The sequence below is a fragment of the Zonotrichia albicollis genome, chromosome 6 (genome assembly GCF_047830755.1).
Source record: "Zonotrichia albicollis isolate bZonAlb1 chromosome 6, bZonAlb1.hap1, whole genome shotgun sequence".
Classification (NCBI taxonomy): domain Eukaryota; kingdom Metazoa; phylum Chordata; class Aves; order Passeriformes; family Passerellidae; genus Zonotrichia; species Zonotrichia albicollis.
The window spans coordinates 38,189,184-38,203,292 of NC_133824.1; the positions used below are offsets into that span (position 1 = coordinate 38,189,184).

At 49.2% G+C, this 14,109-nt stretch overlaps 1 protein-coding gene across 2 annotated transcripts in view; it reads right to left on the reverse strand.

Annotated features, from left to right (window-relative positions):
• SLC25A22 (solute carrier family 25 member 22) overlaps nucleotides 1-14,109 on the reverse strand; it is a 51,890-nt gene that overhangs the window by 29,424 nt on the left and 8,357 nt on the right. The window contains exon 1 of one of the 2 annotated variants that reach the window (XM_074543265.1): nucleotides 4,469-4,584. The exons of the other annotated variant lie outside the window; for it this stretch is intronic. The gene's annotated coding sequence lies outside the window, so the exon portion shown is untranslated. Of the gene's footprint in view, nucleotides 1-4,468; nucleotides 4,585-14,109 lie in introns of those variants that run through there. 2 annotated transcript variants of the gene reach the window in all.

Here is a 14,109-nt window from a genome sequence, read left to right on the forward strand (position 1 = left end):
AATTGTTACTGTTTAATGAGAGCTGTTAGAAGTCACCACACAAAGAAATCTGGACACCAGAGAAAATTTCAGAAGTGGCCACAACTTTCAGCTTTCTGAAGATGCCTTCATCTCCTCACCTGCAGCCTGGGAACTAGATGCCCTATGCTCTCTGCACGTGTCTCAGCAGTATTCAGCCAACTCCCCCCCTCTTCCCTTTCACTTGCCACCTGGATGCTGAGCCAGAAGCAAAGGAAGTACCTTTGCCCTTTCCCTCTGGAATGAAATTTGCTCCTGTACTGCAGATTTCCTAAGCCACACGGAATCTAACATCCAACAGAGGGGCTTACAGGCCAGCACTTCTGCTCTGGAGATACCTCTGGCTCTCAGTGCATTCCTGAGAAGAGAAGGTCCCTGAAAGTGTGAAGAGCTAGTGAAGGTGCAAACAGGTATGCGAAGGAGTTCAGGTCCCCTTCCTGTTATATCAAGTGCCAAGGATAGGACCGCATGAAACCATTTGTACAGTCCCACTCTTGGACTTGAGACTGAAACTGCCTTTTCTGCAGCCCCACATTCAACTAGAGCTGTGAGAGACCAGCACAGGGAGCTCCCTAAGGAAAGGCATTCCTCCTCAAAACACTGCACACAAACCTCACCCACTGCACTATGCTGTTACATCTTCTGTGGCCCTCTTCAGACAGTTCACCTGATCCCAGCTGATCTGCAGACCTTAAAAAGCTCCAGATCGGCTAAGTCTGCACTTTCCAAGGGAAAATCACTTACACCCTTCATTACATGTGTTTTTATATGCATGTTCACAAGAGCAGCTTGGTTTAGGTTAATCTAATTTTCTATCAAATTAACCAGAATAAGACAAAAATATAAGAATATAGGAAGACCAGTAGCTGAAAGCCTGCAACCCTGTCATAAACAAGCTGTGAATCATGAAAACTCACTTGATAATGTCTACACACTCAATTAACTTGTGTTATCGAGACAGGCCTGACAAAATACGTGCACCAAGTGGTCCTGACAGCCTGCTCCAAGCTCTGGCAAAACACCCCCCTTGTTGCCTCTGCTGCACCATTCCATGCAGAGGGGCATTCAGGAGGACAGACATCCACCACAAAGGGCAACAGCAAGGAAAGACAGCAAGGCTGCCAGTATTCAGCACAGCCAGGTAGCCAAAAGAGTGAGAGACCAAGATGGACACACAAATACATCACAGGGCTGTTTCTTACCTGCTGACACAAGTAGGGCAATGGAGTCTCTCTGCACCAAGAGAGGCTTGGGACAGCTGAGTTTATTTCTCTCTGGCCTTTTTTTCTTTTGACTTTTGGCTTCAGCTCCCCACCTGCCCAGTAACTACAGAGTCTTCCACAGCTGTCTGATCCAGCTGGAAAACTGCTGCTGCTTCCCACCAGGGAACAGATGCTCCTGCTGCGGCTGCACAGCAAGACAGGGCAAAAACAACCTTCCTGGGTTTAAAACTGGGCAAAGTTACAGGTTTCCTTGGTGCTGGCTGTACAGCCAGCAAATACCAGGACTAGTATCATCTCCCCTAACAAAAGCCACTCAACTCGCGGACAAGCGACGGGAAGCGAACAATGTGATCATTTTACAGCAGACACCAGCACTTGATAACTGTTTAAACAGCACCTGGCACTGCAGAGGCCTGAATGTCTGTGGCCAGGGGATTTTAATGAATTAAGGGATTTTAATGCAATGAAGTGGAAAGCTTATTTGAGCTCTGTTTGTTTAAACAGAGCTCCAACGAATGATCATTTGCAAAACAAACCCTAAGTCACCCCAAGCTCTATCTGACCACTTTGATGTAATCTACAGAACTCCCTGAGTCCCTTAAAAGAGGTGAATGATGAACCCTCCAGTGGCCTGGTCAGGGAGTTTCTGAGCTGAGCCAGACCCCAGGCACTTCCAGGGCTGGAAAAGAGCTGCTACCATTCTGCAGTCTAAGAGGGGGGAAAACTGGCTGGGAAGAGAAATCTGGGAATTTTACAGGACATTTAAAAAACAAGTCCAGAACAACATTATACATTTAACCCAGAAATGAAAGAAATTAAATAAAGACCTGAGTATATTTTCCCAGGAACACAGTGCTCTCAGGAGCCAAAAACTGCACATAAAAGCAGGCAAGCATCTGCAGCCAAGCAGGGTATAGCTCCAAGGCTTCCTGTGGGAGAAGTATCAGGGAGCAGAGTTTGCATCTTCCTAGGAAATCTGCCATCAGGACCTGCATTGGGGCAGCAGACAAGCCAGCAGCACCAAAAAGGTACTATGCCTCAGAAAATTTTTGTATGGTTAAACATCAGGACAATGGCACTGCTGGAACTGGGAATGTGCATGATAAAATGAGCTGAGGAACTGGGAGGAAACTGGTTTAAGAAGTGAAATAAGAGTCACCAGAGAGCCACCTGAAAGCCAGAGGCTGAGCAGCCTTCATGGAAGGGGATCCTAAATTGAACATCCCATAATTAAGAGAGTGAGAACAGCATGAGAGTATTTCCTTCCTAGAGTGCTGTTAACACAGCTAGGCAGGGATTAATGCCCCATTACTTGCACACCAGGACATCCCTTTTACATTTATTAAAATGATCAGGCAAATTAGTTTCAGAGCCACACGCACACCGAAGCAGTGCAAATGGCCCAAAGCTCATGCTGAAAAATAAATGGCTCAGGAGCCTCCTCAGTCCTGCCTTTGCCCTTTCTCACCTCCCAAAAGTCAGTTCCAGACAGTGACAGAACAGCCACACTAGAAGTACCACAATGCAGTCCTGGATGTATCTGGTCCCCATGGCCCAAGCCACCAAAGTGGTGCTATTTTTCTCCCCTGCCTTGCCATACATCTCCCACACAAATCAGACAGTGAGGCTTTCTCCAGGAAGGCCAACCTTTGTATCTGCTCTCCTGATCCCATGGGGCATGGGGCTGAACTTTCAACCTTCAGGTTTTGCGTTATCACCTGAAGGAAGAGTGCATGCTAGAGAATCACAGCCCAGCGTGAGGCATGGAGGGGAGACACAAACCTCATCTTGTCTCATTAATGCATCACACCAGTAAGCTTGGATTGGAAATACAGGCACTCAACATCTCCACAAGCCAGGACATCACTGGAGCAGAAACAGGTTAAACTTACCCACAAGTCTATGACCTTGCTGACTGCATTTAGTGCCACCAAACTGCCCTACATATGTGGGCTGCCACCTCTACTCCCAGATGCCACTGCTCTACCCCCAGCCTGAGCCTGCAGCACCCTCCTTCTCCTGCTCTTTGCCTGCCAGGCTGCCAGAGCCACAGCTGCCATCCTCCAAGCCAGCTGTGGGCTCCCAGTCCACCAGCTCCCCCAGTCCTGCCAGCAGCACCCCACCCTCCCAGAGGCCAGCTCTTCCCTTCTGCCCTCTGCCAGCACTCCCATGTGCAGATGCCCTCCCCAGCAGCCCCAGTGCAGCTGAGCACATCCGCTCAGGCTGCTGCACATGCTGATTTATCTGAGCACACACAGGCTGCCGGTTTGACAGAAAACCTTTAGCAAATGTCAGCTGCTGCTGTGGCCGAAGAAAGCAAATCTGTCTTCTCCCTACACCCAAACGTGTTCCCATCCCTGATTTCATGCCAGCACAAATATTTGTGCCAGGCAGTCAGACAGGAATGAGACAGAACTGGAGGCCAGCACATGCTGGAGCTGTCACTGAAATCCAACTTCTAAACTACAACCTTGACTTAAGAATAAACAGCAGAATGGGAAGTCAGGACTCCCTTCCACATATTTCTATTTGTCTTGAGAGCAGACAAACTCAAAGCCCCAGTGAGAGAAGCTGATGTCAAGAAACGGGGCTCAGAAGGTGAGCAGAGGAAACCAAGCTGTGCCAGCATCCATTGTTTCAGGAGGACACTGCCACACAACCATTCACAGTCAGGGATGGCAAGGGGAAGGAATCAGCAACGTACCTGCTGGGAGAGGAGAAACCCTCTGGGATCAGCACACTTTCCTTCACACAACAAATGCATCTGAAGGTGCAGACACCGCCAAATTTTGTTAATGACAGGAGCAAAGCTGTCATCACAATAAGGTTTAAGGAGTGCAAAATAAAACTGCAAATATTTCCCGAGAGAAACTGCTTTCTAGATGTATGACAGGCACAAAGAGCACAAGGGAGCTAGCACCAGGTAATGTCACCTGGGGAGAAGCTGTCAATTTGGCTCTTGCCTGCTCAGGACAGTTTGGGACAGAGGGTTTAGAGAAAAAAGGTGGCAATTTAATTTGCTGCCTGCTTGCCTTTAGCCCTTGAAAGCAGGGACTGCCATGAATTTCCTTGCAGGACCTGGCAAGGTATTAGTCCTCAAGAAAACAAAGCAGCTCCCAAACACGCTGGTGAATGCTCTCCGCCATCACAGAGCGTCACCCCTGCTCTGGGGACAGCACAGCCCCTTCACACCATTCTGCCACCAGACAGAAGCCTTGCAAACTCACCTGCCTTGTGGTCAGCAGCCAGCTGTACCCGTACCACTCTGGGCTGTGAAAGCACCAAGCCAAAGGCAGCCTTCCCCCTTGTCTCAGGTGATAAAAGGCCAAAGTACCAGCGGGGAGGTGCCATGCCAGCCCCCTGCACCATTGGCTGCTCACACCCTCCAGGGACAGGCTCGCTGGCATGGCGCCCACTCAGCTGGCAAGGCACAGGATGCAGAGCCTCAGCAGGCAGGGCACTCCTCCCCAACAGCCCCTGCAATGGCTCTCACTCCAGCAGTCCCTCCCCATCCTCCACAACTGACCTCTGTCTCGTGCAGCTTCCCTCAGGCTGGTCTGGATGGGTTCCCCCCCTGCCCCTCCTATCTCCGTGAGAACAGTCAGGCTGGCAGCCTTGCAAAACTGCAGGCAAACTCTGCCCCCATATCCAGCCTGCACTGTCCCTGCACACAGGGGAGCCTCTGCCTCCATATCCACCCTGCACTGGGGAGCAACTGCATGCTGAGACTCCATGATGAGAGAACGCCTCAAAACATCTCCTGTGTGCCACAAGGGGACAGGAGAGTGCCCTGGCTGGGCATGTGTTGTACAGGTGTTTGGCTTTGCAACTGCAGGTGGTGCAGTATAGATTTACCTGAATGTCCGCAGAGGGGCAAAAGAAGAACAAAACTCCTGATTAGCAATGAGGATTCCTGAGCTCGCATTCCAGCTTCATCACTGACTTGCCCTTCACCTACACAAGGATTTCAAACCACAGCTGGCAGCCTGTGCCTATGACAACTTTCCAGCTTAGGAAAAAAACAAGCCTTGAACAAAAACAGTCCAACATCTTACAGACAGTTACTCACCACATCCCAGCCAGTGCAGTCACCCATAATGCTGCAACAGAAGAGGATTTACCACAGGGCCACGTTGCAAGTGTCACAGGGACAATCCCTCAAGCCCCAGCAATATCCTGCATTCTGATACTGCATGCACACAGAGGATGTTGCAACCATCCTCTGCACCAGGATTTAATTGAGACTACAGGAGATTCACACAACAGTAGTCAAGATTTGCCTGATGTCCTCAGTCACCAGGGTCACCTCCTTGCAAAGCAAAGGAGTTACCAAAGACATCAGGCAGAGCCTTGACTGCTCCTGACAACTGCCCCTCTATCTGCCTGGTCTCAGGCACACCAGGAAAAGCCAGCATAGCTGCTGACTCCAAAGCACAGATCAAAGTGAGTGGAGCAGCGGGTGTCACTGGAAAGCCAGGGGACAAAACAGCAGGGAAGCAGGTGGGGAACTTCCTGCCTCCAGGCAGTAAGAGTAGGAGAAACACACCCAGTTTTCCTACTCCCTCCCCTTTGGGCTCTCCATCCTGCAGGAAGCAGAGGCTGGCCCCCCCTCCCAGTACAGCAGCATCATGCAACTTTGTCTGCTTTACTGAGAAATCTTTTGCAGTAAGTAAAGACAAGAAAACAACAAGCACCAGCTGTTACCTCTGTGAGAGATAAGGCTTGGAGCAAGGCCTCCAAAAGGCACTGTGAGCAGCAAGAGAAGTGTCTTCCCTACTTGGAGAGCTTCTCCAGGCCAAAAAAACCAGCAATTTACTTAGATTAGAGCAGAAGCCATTTGCCCTATTGCTTAACAAAAGGAATCCCATGGAGGCCTCTTCTTGCATCAGCACGATCCCTTTAACACTGAGATGCCAAGCCATCTGCCAAGACAGAAAGACTTGGGGAACAGGCCTGTGCTGGTCTGGAAGAAACACCCTTCAACTCTGCATGTCTTGAGTAGAGACTGCTCTGGATCAAAAGACAGAAAGGTAACACTCATCTTGAAGCTGGGAATGGTTATCAGTACTGCAGCACACCAAAAGGCCCCAACACCCCCCTGGGATCTGTCATTTTAGGGGCTGCTCTGACCTTCAGTCAAGGAAAGTCCCTGTCCTGGAGATTTTGCAACTGAGCAAAAGTAAGGGTTGAGTAAGGACAGCCCTTAGGAGAAGTGACTCACCCAGGGCTCACATGGGAAGTCTTGGTATCAAAGACATTGGAGATGATAAATTGAAGGAACTGGAGGGAAGGTATCAGCAGGACAAATGAGCTTGCAGTCATCTTATTGAGAACACACTGCTCCACTGAAGGGCAACTCATTAAAACACTCTTCAGGCAGTATCTTCCCTCACAGGAGAGAGACAACAGGTGTGAAAGTGCTCACAGACCCCCTGGCAAGACAGAGGGGAGCAAAGGAAATCCATGGGAGCTGCTGGCGCTCTTCCCATCTCAACCTGCCTCCTCTCAAAGTTCTCAAAAAGGCAATTGGGTCAAGTCTCAAAAGACCTGGCTCCTCTGCTCTGCACAAAGGCCACATCAAGCATGCTGCCCTGCTGCCCTGTCACTCCTCTGAACACTTACAACACAAGTAACAAGCCTCTAAATTTAGGACAACTACTCATGCTTAAAGCAAACTGTCTTGGAGTAGGTGCCAGAGGGCTGAAAACCCTTTCCATGCATCTCATCATAAAATCTTCAGTGATGTGGTCATACAAGGCCAGGGCATGGCCATAGCAAAAATTCAGGCCCAGCACTTGCTTGGAAATAGTTGTGGATTCCAATCTTTGGTCTGCAGAAACCTGCAAGTCCCTCCACCAATTCAAAAGGATCTGTAAGAGGTAGCTACAGAACAGGTAACCCATATGCAAATACAATTAAATATACATATATATATAGCAACTTTTACATAAAATGGTTATTTAAATTAAGATTATAATGGGCTAGGTTATTCTGCAGCTGCAGAGGCAGCAGTAGAAGCACAAGCTAACTGACAGACAGTAAAATGGCCTGCACATGATCATGCTGGTGTACAAGCAAGTGCACCTTGGATGTTACTGGACAAACATTAAGTGGCTGCTTATTGCCAGTAATGTTCCTTTCCAAGTGCCACCTGAGAAATTATGTCAGATGCTGAACTGATGCAATTCTAAATATTTTTAAATCCACCTTCGTCTGGATCTGTTTTTTACACCAGGCTTTATGAAATTACAACTTCAGAAACATGCAGCATTAGCTGGAGAGAGAAGACAACTTTGCTGAGCTTTTGGGAGCCTGGGAGATGGCTAGGACAGCAAGGAGAACAATTAAGAACTCACATACAGCACTCCTTTTCAATAACCTGTGGGAGTCAACAAAGGCAGGAGCCAGCTGACAGTGACAGACAGACCAGCCCTCAGAACTGGAAGGACATACCATGGAGAAACTCAGTGCAAATCCTTCTCTTGGGTGCTCTGCCAAGAGGCTGAGCAGAAAAGAGTTCCCCCCTCCCAGTTTAGAAAATAACCACCATGTACAAAGCAGTAATTAAAAACAACCAACCAAGAAGCCCAAGGGAAAGCTAAGGGTTGGATTCCATCTCACTCAGTAGGAATGAGGTAGAGCACTGAGCTGAGGTACTGGGGCCTGAAAGAGACCATTCATTTCCCAGCAGCAATGAAACCAGGGCTATTGGCTCTCAGCTTTCTCTGCTGAAAGAAAGGGGTGCCAGTGACCCTGCTGGGAGGAATAAGCATCTTTTCAGGCCAAATTACAGCAGTACCTCACCAGAGCAACACTCAACCAACCAAAGAGCTGCTCCTGTTGGATGCCTTAAAGTGTGTGGTCCTGGGATGATGCTGGTTCCTTGTGGCTGGTTCAGATGCTGCAGAGGGGAAGGTCGGACAGCTCAGGCACTGCTGTGCCCACAGTGCACTCCTGGCAGCCCTGCCCTGGGGCTAACATGGAGAGTGGCTTGGTGAGCTGCTCTGCCAGCTCCATCAGCACCCCTGCCACTCACTACTTCCTCCTGGAGTGCTGGGGATCTTTTCTGCTCTCCTGGATTGCAGGAGATGTTTTGTGCTCTCTCTGTCCCTGTCTGCCAGCTCAGGTGACCAGCTGCCCTCTGGATATTCAGTTTTACTGGTAAAGACTGAGACAAAGAAGGCATTAAGCACTTCAGTCTTTTCCTCAGCCTTTGTTGCTGTTTCCTCTGCATCCAGTAAAGGATGGGGATTCTTTTTAGCCTTCTTTTCTGTTGTTAGTGTATTTATGAAAACACTTTTTATTACTTTTCACAGCACTGGCAAGATTGAGCTCTAGCTGAGCTTTTGCCTTTCTTATCTTCTCTCTAGGTGACCTAACAATGTCCTTGTACTCTTCCTGAGTCATCTGCCCCTTCTTCCAAATGTTGCAAACCCTTTTTTTACCTCCCTTGGTTCCTGCAAAAGCTCCCTGTTCTACTAGGCTGGTCTTCTCTCCTGCTGGCTCATCTTTTGGCACAGAGGGACATCCTGTATCTTTAAAATTTCCTTCTTAAGGTATATTCAGCCTTCCTGGACCCCCTTTGGTGACCTCCTTCTTTACCGCATCAAGAATTGAAAACTATGTAATTTCATGGTCACTGTGCCCCAGACTGCCTCCAACCATCCCATCTCCCACCAGCCCTTCTCTGCTTCTAAACAGCAGGTCAGGGCTCTCTGACCAGCTGTGTCAGAAGTTATTTTCCACACAGCCCAGGATTCTCCTAGGCTGCCTTCACTCTGCTGGGTCGAGCTTCCAGCAGACATCCAGCAAGAGACCCACGAGAATAAGGGCTGGCAATCATGAAGCAGTTGCTCATTCATCTGTCTTTCCATCCTGGTTGGGTGGCCTGAAACATACTCTCCCCAGGGTGTCTGCCTTGCTAGCCTTCCCCCTAATTCTCACCCACAGGCACTCAACCTTATCATCACTACCCTTCAGCTCTCAATAGCCAAAACACTCCCCAACAGACAGACAGTCACTGCCTCTCCTTCCTTGACTGTCCCTTCTAAGGAGCACACAGTCATCCACTGGAGCACCCCAGCCATGGCAGTGATCCCACCCAGGTTCCACCATGGTGCCCATGTCACAGCTTTCCTGCTGCCACGCTCCCTCACAGCCTCTTGTGCACCTCCTCACTGGCACAGCATGGGAAGCTGAAAAGTCCTTGATTTAGAGTAAGCAGTACTTAGCAGCAACTAAGATATCAGTATGTCATCAACATTGTTCTCATACTAAATTCAAAACACAGCACTGTACCAGCTACTAGGAAGGAGATTAACTCTATCCCAGACAAAGCTACAACACTGGCTAAAAAAACTTTTCTGGAAAAAGCCTCCTGTCTTGGTGTATACTAAGCATTCCACAGCTTTGAGACAGCATGAGCCAAGCAGTGTCCCTTCCTGCTCCTGAAACAAAGGAAAAAGGAGGAGGGGAGGGAAATCACCATCTCTGGGCAGCATCTGAGGTACCCCAGCAGGTATTTATCTTCCCACAGACTTTCTTTGGTTTTTTCTCCCCCTTGCAATATACCTGTCAGGAACTGCACATGGGCACCACTGCAGATCCTCACCCCACACACCACTCACAGAGCCTTCATTAAAACGTTGAGTTCTCCTGAGAACAGGCTCTAAGAAAGCAGAAATTAAATTTATCTGCTTCAATCTGCTGCATCAGGACTTGTGTGCATCCCTGGTCACTCCATGGGGATCTCAGACTTGTTTTCCTTCTGTGCCTCCCAGGAGGTCCAGGTTCTCAGCAGAGATGCAAGCCAGCAGAACTCACCCTCTCTGCTGGAGCCTGGGGACTTGCTCCCCTGCCAGATGCACCAAGAGGGCACATTATTACAAGTACATACACATTTTGGTCCTGTTTCATGGGGGTTTCATCATCCCTTTGGCTGTAACAACTTCACCTTCTCAATGATGCTCCTGCACAGGCTCATGATGGCCAAGAACAGTACAGACCTTGCAAGCCCAAGCTTACTGGGCAGAACCAGCAAACAGGTAAAATAAAAAGAGGGAGTAGGAGCAGGCAGGACACCTGCATCTCACCCTGTTACTTGTAGGAGACCTGACCAAAACAGCACAAGCACATCAACAGCTTTCCAGTACCATTCTTCCTGCTCCTCCTCCCAGCTTATGCTCACCACAAAGAGCACAACCTGTGATTACTGAAGAAGGGGGAAGAAGAGAAGAAATGCAGGAAGTCTCCTGTGCATGCATAGTGGTCTTGGCTGAAAAAGGCTCCCAAAATGCTTAACTCACTAGTTTTAGAATCAGTGCAGGACTTTACTATCCCACATGCAGAACTACTGGAACAGAGATACATATCACCATCCTGGACTCACAGACTGCATCATTCCAGGGTGGTAGAGCACAAACCATCACCTGCAGCTTCTGTGAAAAAAAGGAAGAAAAAACCCAAAACCAACCAAACAACAAAACCAAAAGAAATCCCCCACACATCTGGTGGCAAACATCCTGGCAGCATTCCATGGGACCTAGCTAAGTGCTGTGCATGGCAAGACCCCAAACAGCAAAAGGAGCCAAGGACCACAGTGCTGCAGGAAATGAAATTACTTGCAACTATCTCTGTCCTTTTACAAGAACCTTGCTCGTTTGCAGTCTCAAATATGAGCAGCACCAGAATACACAAGCCACTTCCTCTGCCTCAAAATCACCAAAGGGAAATAGGATAGACAATGAAGCAAAATTACTATCAGTACCTAGCACATAACCTGATTGGAGCAGAGCTCAAGCGTGGGTTGCTAAAGTTTATTTCTGTAAATTTCTGCCTCCCAGTCTGTGTCATATTTCGCTGATTCATTCTACAGATCCTTTTCTGTACCAACAGGGTAGAGCATAGGAAATATCCAGGGCTGGTTGTTTAGTAAACCTGCACTGAAAGTTCCCTTCCATCTACTGCGCCTGCTGCTAATTCCCTTCACAGCTCTGCTCATTAACAAAAATACAACACAATAAAAGAGAACCGCACACATACACACCTCGCCCAAATTTCCTCCATACTGGCTGGTCCTGAGTCACCACCAGTGAATAACTGTTGCACTAAGGAGGACACGGTTATTAAATTAATAGAGGCTGCTTAACCTGGCTACAAATATACACGAGTTCTTTGTGCCTTAGTGAGCTAATAAGGCATGTGCTAATTACATTAATTCAAACAAGCCCAGCATGCCCTGAGGGCAAAGGGAGAGAAGGGTGCAACAAACTCAGGCGTTTTCATAACAGCTGTGAGACAGCGGAGAGTACTTGCCTTGACACAGCTCTTGGAGAAGCATAGGAACACTGGCTGGCACGCTAGGGCTCACTCAGCCGAGCTGCTGCCTGGGTCATGTGCAAAATCCCTGCTCATTCACCCAGCCCTTGGTGCAATGACAGACACAGGATCCTCTCTCCTAAGGCCCAGCCAGCTTGTCTGCTCCTATCTCTGTGGCCCAGAGCACACGGCAAGCCTTGGGATGCCACCCTGCTGCTCTGGGACTGTGAGCCTGGGACCCTGCTGGCAGCCCCCTTCCCACATGGCACCAGCAGCCTCCAGCCCTGGAGCAGCACCAAGGGCTGCAAGTCACTCATCATCCAGCCATGTGCTGCTCCTCATACAGCCCCATCTCCTCCCCAGCCCCAAAGTCGGCCACGACAGCTCAGACAGACAGACAGACAGCACGCAGAGCCTGCAGCGGGACCTTAACCAAGTTAGGCAATCCCAGCACATCCACAAACCTAACTGGCTAGGGAAGCAGGCAGAAGGGACAGTTGCACCTCCCACATCAAAATGGCAACAGAGCCTTCAGAAATCTAACAGGCTGCAGCAAGAAGAAGCACGGAGAGAGACACACAATCTCAGCACGGTTCAGATATGCTCAGAGAGGAGCCTCCCATTTCTCCAGCCCAAGGGTAAGCAGAACTCTAACCTCTGTCACCCCTGAAGAAGGCTCAGCATCAGCTATGTTCACACTGAGGTGTCTGCTAGGAACTGTCACCACTTCCTGGCATGCAAGGGAAGGAAAGCAAAGGAAGAGGAAGTTGGTCATATTTCTTGGCACCTCCAAGGACACATGCTCACCAAGCACTTTCTGAAGGATGTGCTTTTCCTGTAAGCACTAGGGGACTGTGCTGGAGCAAAGCAAAGGTGTTGCATTTTTCTTCTCCCTCTCTCATCACTTCTTCCTATACTGCATGCATCTGGCAGCACATCTTAGGGCCACCCCTAACAGATGTGAAAAGCCACCACCTTTCTCTGGCTGCTATGCTACGTGAATTTTAAGCATTATAAAGGCATGATGGTGTCTCTGCAACAAAAAGAGAATCTACAACCAGGCACCAGATGAGAGCAGTGGAAGGGTAGCACAACACCATTTTTTCTGCACAAAGAGGAGCTGGTACAGGCTCAATGCAGTCCTGACCGTGTGTTGGGGAGGAGGTGCATGAAGGAAACAGTACCAGGGATTTTTAGCCCCTGGAAAATGCCACATGATTTACTTTCCCAGCAGAGACTGGTTACTCAACACTTGTCCAGCATAACTTCAGACTACTGCTCTTCCTTTCCCCAGCAACTCAAAGAACTCACTTTGGGCCAGGCCTATTCCCAGGTCACGTGTAGCTGTGAACACACAAATGCTTGTGTTGACATAAGCAGAGAGAGGCAAGAGTGGAAGCAGGGCTGTTCCTCTTGGCAGCGGCCTACAGCAGCTTGCCGAGTGCACTGATAAAGTAAACCAACATACAACAATAACACAGAACAAGAATCCCTCCAGGGAAACCTGGGAGATAAGAGCTTCTGGGCCCTTAACAACATCATTTAAAAGGCCTAGTAACCCAGAGCCCTGTGGGTCTGTATGTCAACTGATAGCTGTCACTCAAAAGTCCCAAAGAGGGACTGTTGAGCCTGGCTGGAACTGCAAAGCATCCCACAAACACCGCATCCTGTCCCTGTAGCAAAGCCACAGGGCACCCAGAGCATCAGCCATGGACATGGGAACCGACTCTAAAATATCCCAGTGAATGAAGCAGGACCTCAGGGTGTGAAAGGACAGACCCTTCCTGCATGACCCTTTGGAGTCAGGAGCTAGGCTCCACCTAAGGCAAGGTGACAGAGAAGCATCGAGCAGGAGCCACCACATAAGCATGCCCACGCTGGTGTACAGGCTGCCACTGGAGCCAAGGCCTTCTGTACAAGAGACCAGACATGGAGAATTGACAGGATAACGAAAGAACATCTCCCAGCCTTCCAAACACTTTGCAACAGCAGGTAGAAATCCCTCTGAAGAACAAAGCTTATCTCATTACTTCTCAGTGCCAAAGGCAGAATTTCACTAGTGCTCCCAGTGCACTAGAAGAAATGCCACTTAAATGTCATGTTAGTCAATATTCCTTGCCTTTCAGCCACAGGACACTGCTGCTGCCAGTCCCTTTGCTGTGGGGGTACGTGAACACAACTGCTCCCCCTGCATTGCCAACAGCCCTGCTCGCCCTCCACCTCAGCTGTTTTGCTTACGCCAAAACTGTTCAGATCACAACAAAATGGTTCCTTGCTAAACGCACATCAGCCGCCCCACATGGGTCAGGCTGCTTCTTGAAGAGGTTAGCAGCTCCTCCAGGGAAACTCATACACACTCTGTGACAAGCAGAGGAACTGTCAAGGGGACTGCAACCACCACCTGATGGCTCAGGAGGCTGTGGCATAATCCATTCACCAGCTCCCTGCTCACCCAGAGTGCGGTGAATCAGCAGACTGCAAGGCAGGCAAGGCATTCCCAGCAGGAAGACAATGTATTTTGGAGACTACAGGCAAATCAAAACACATCTAG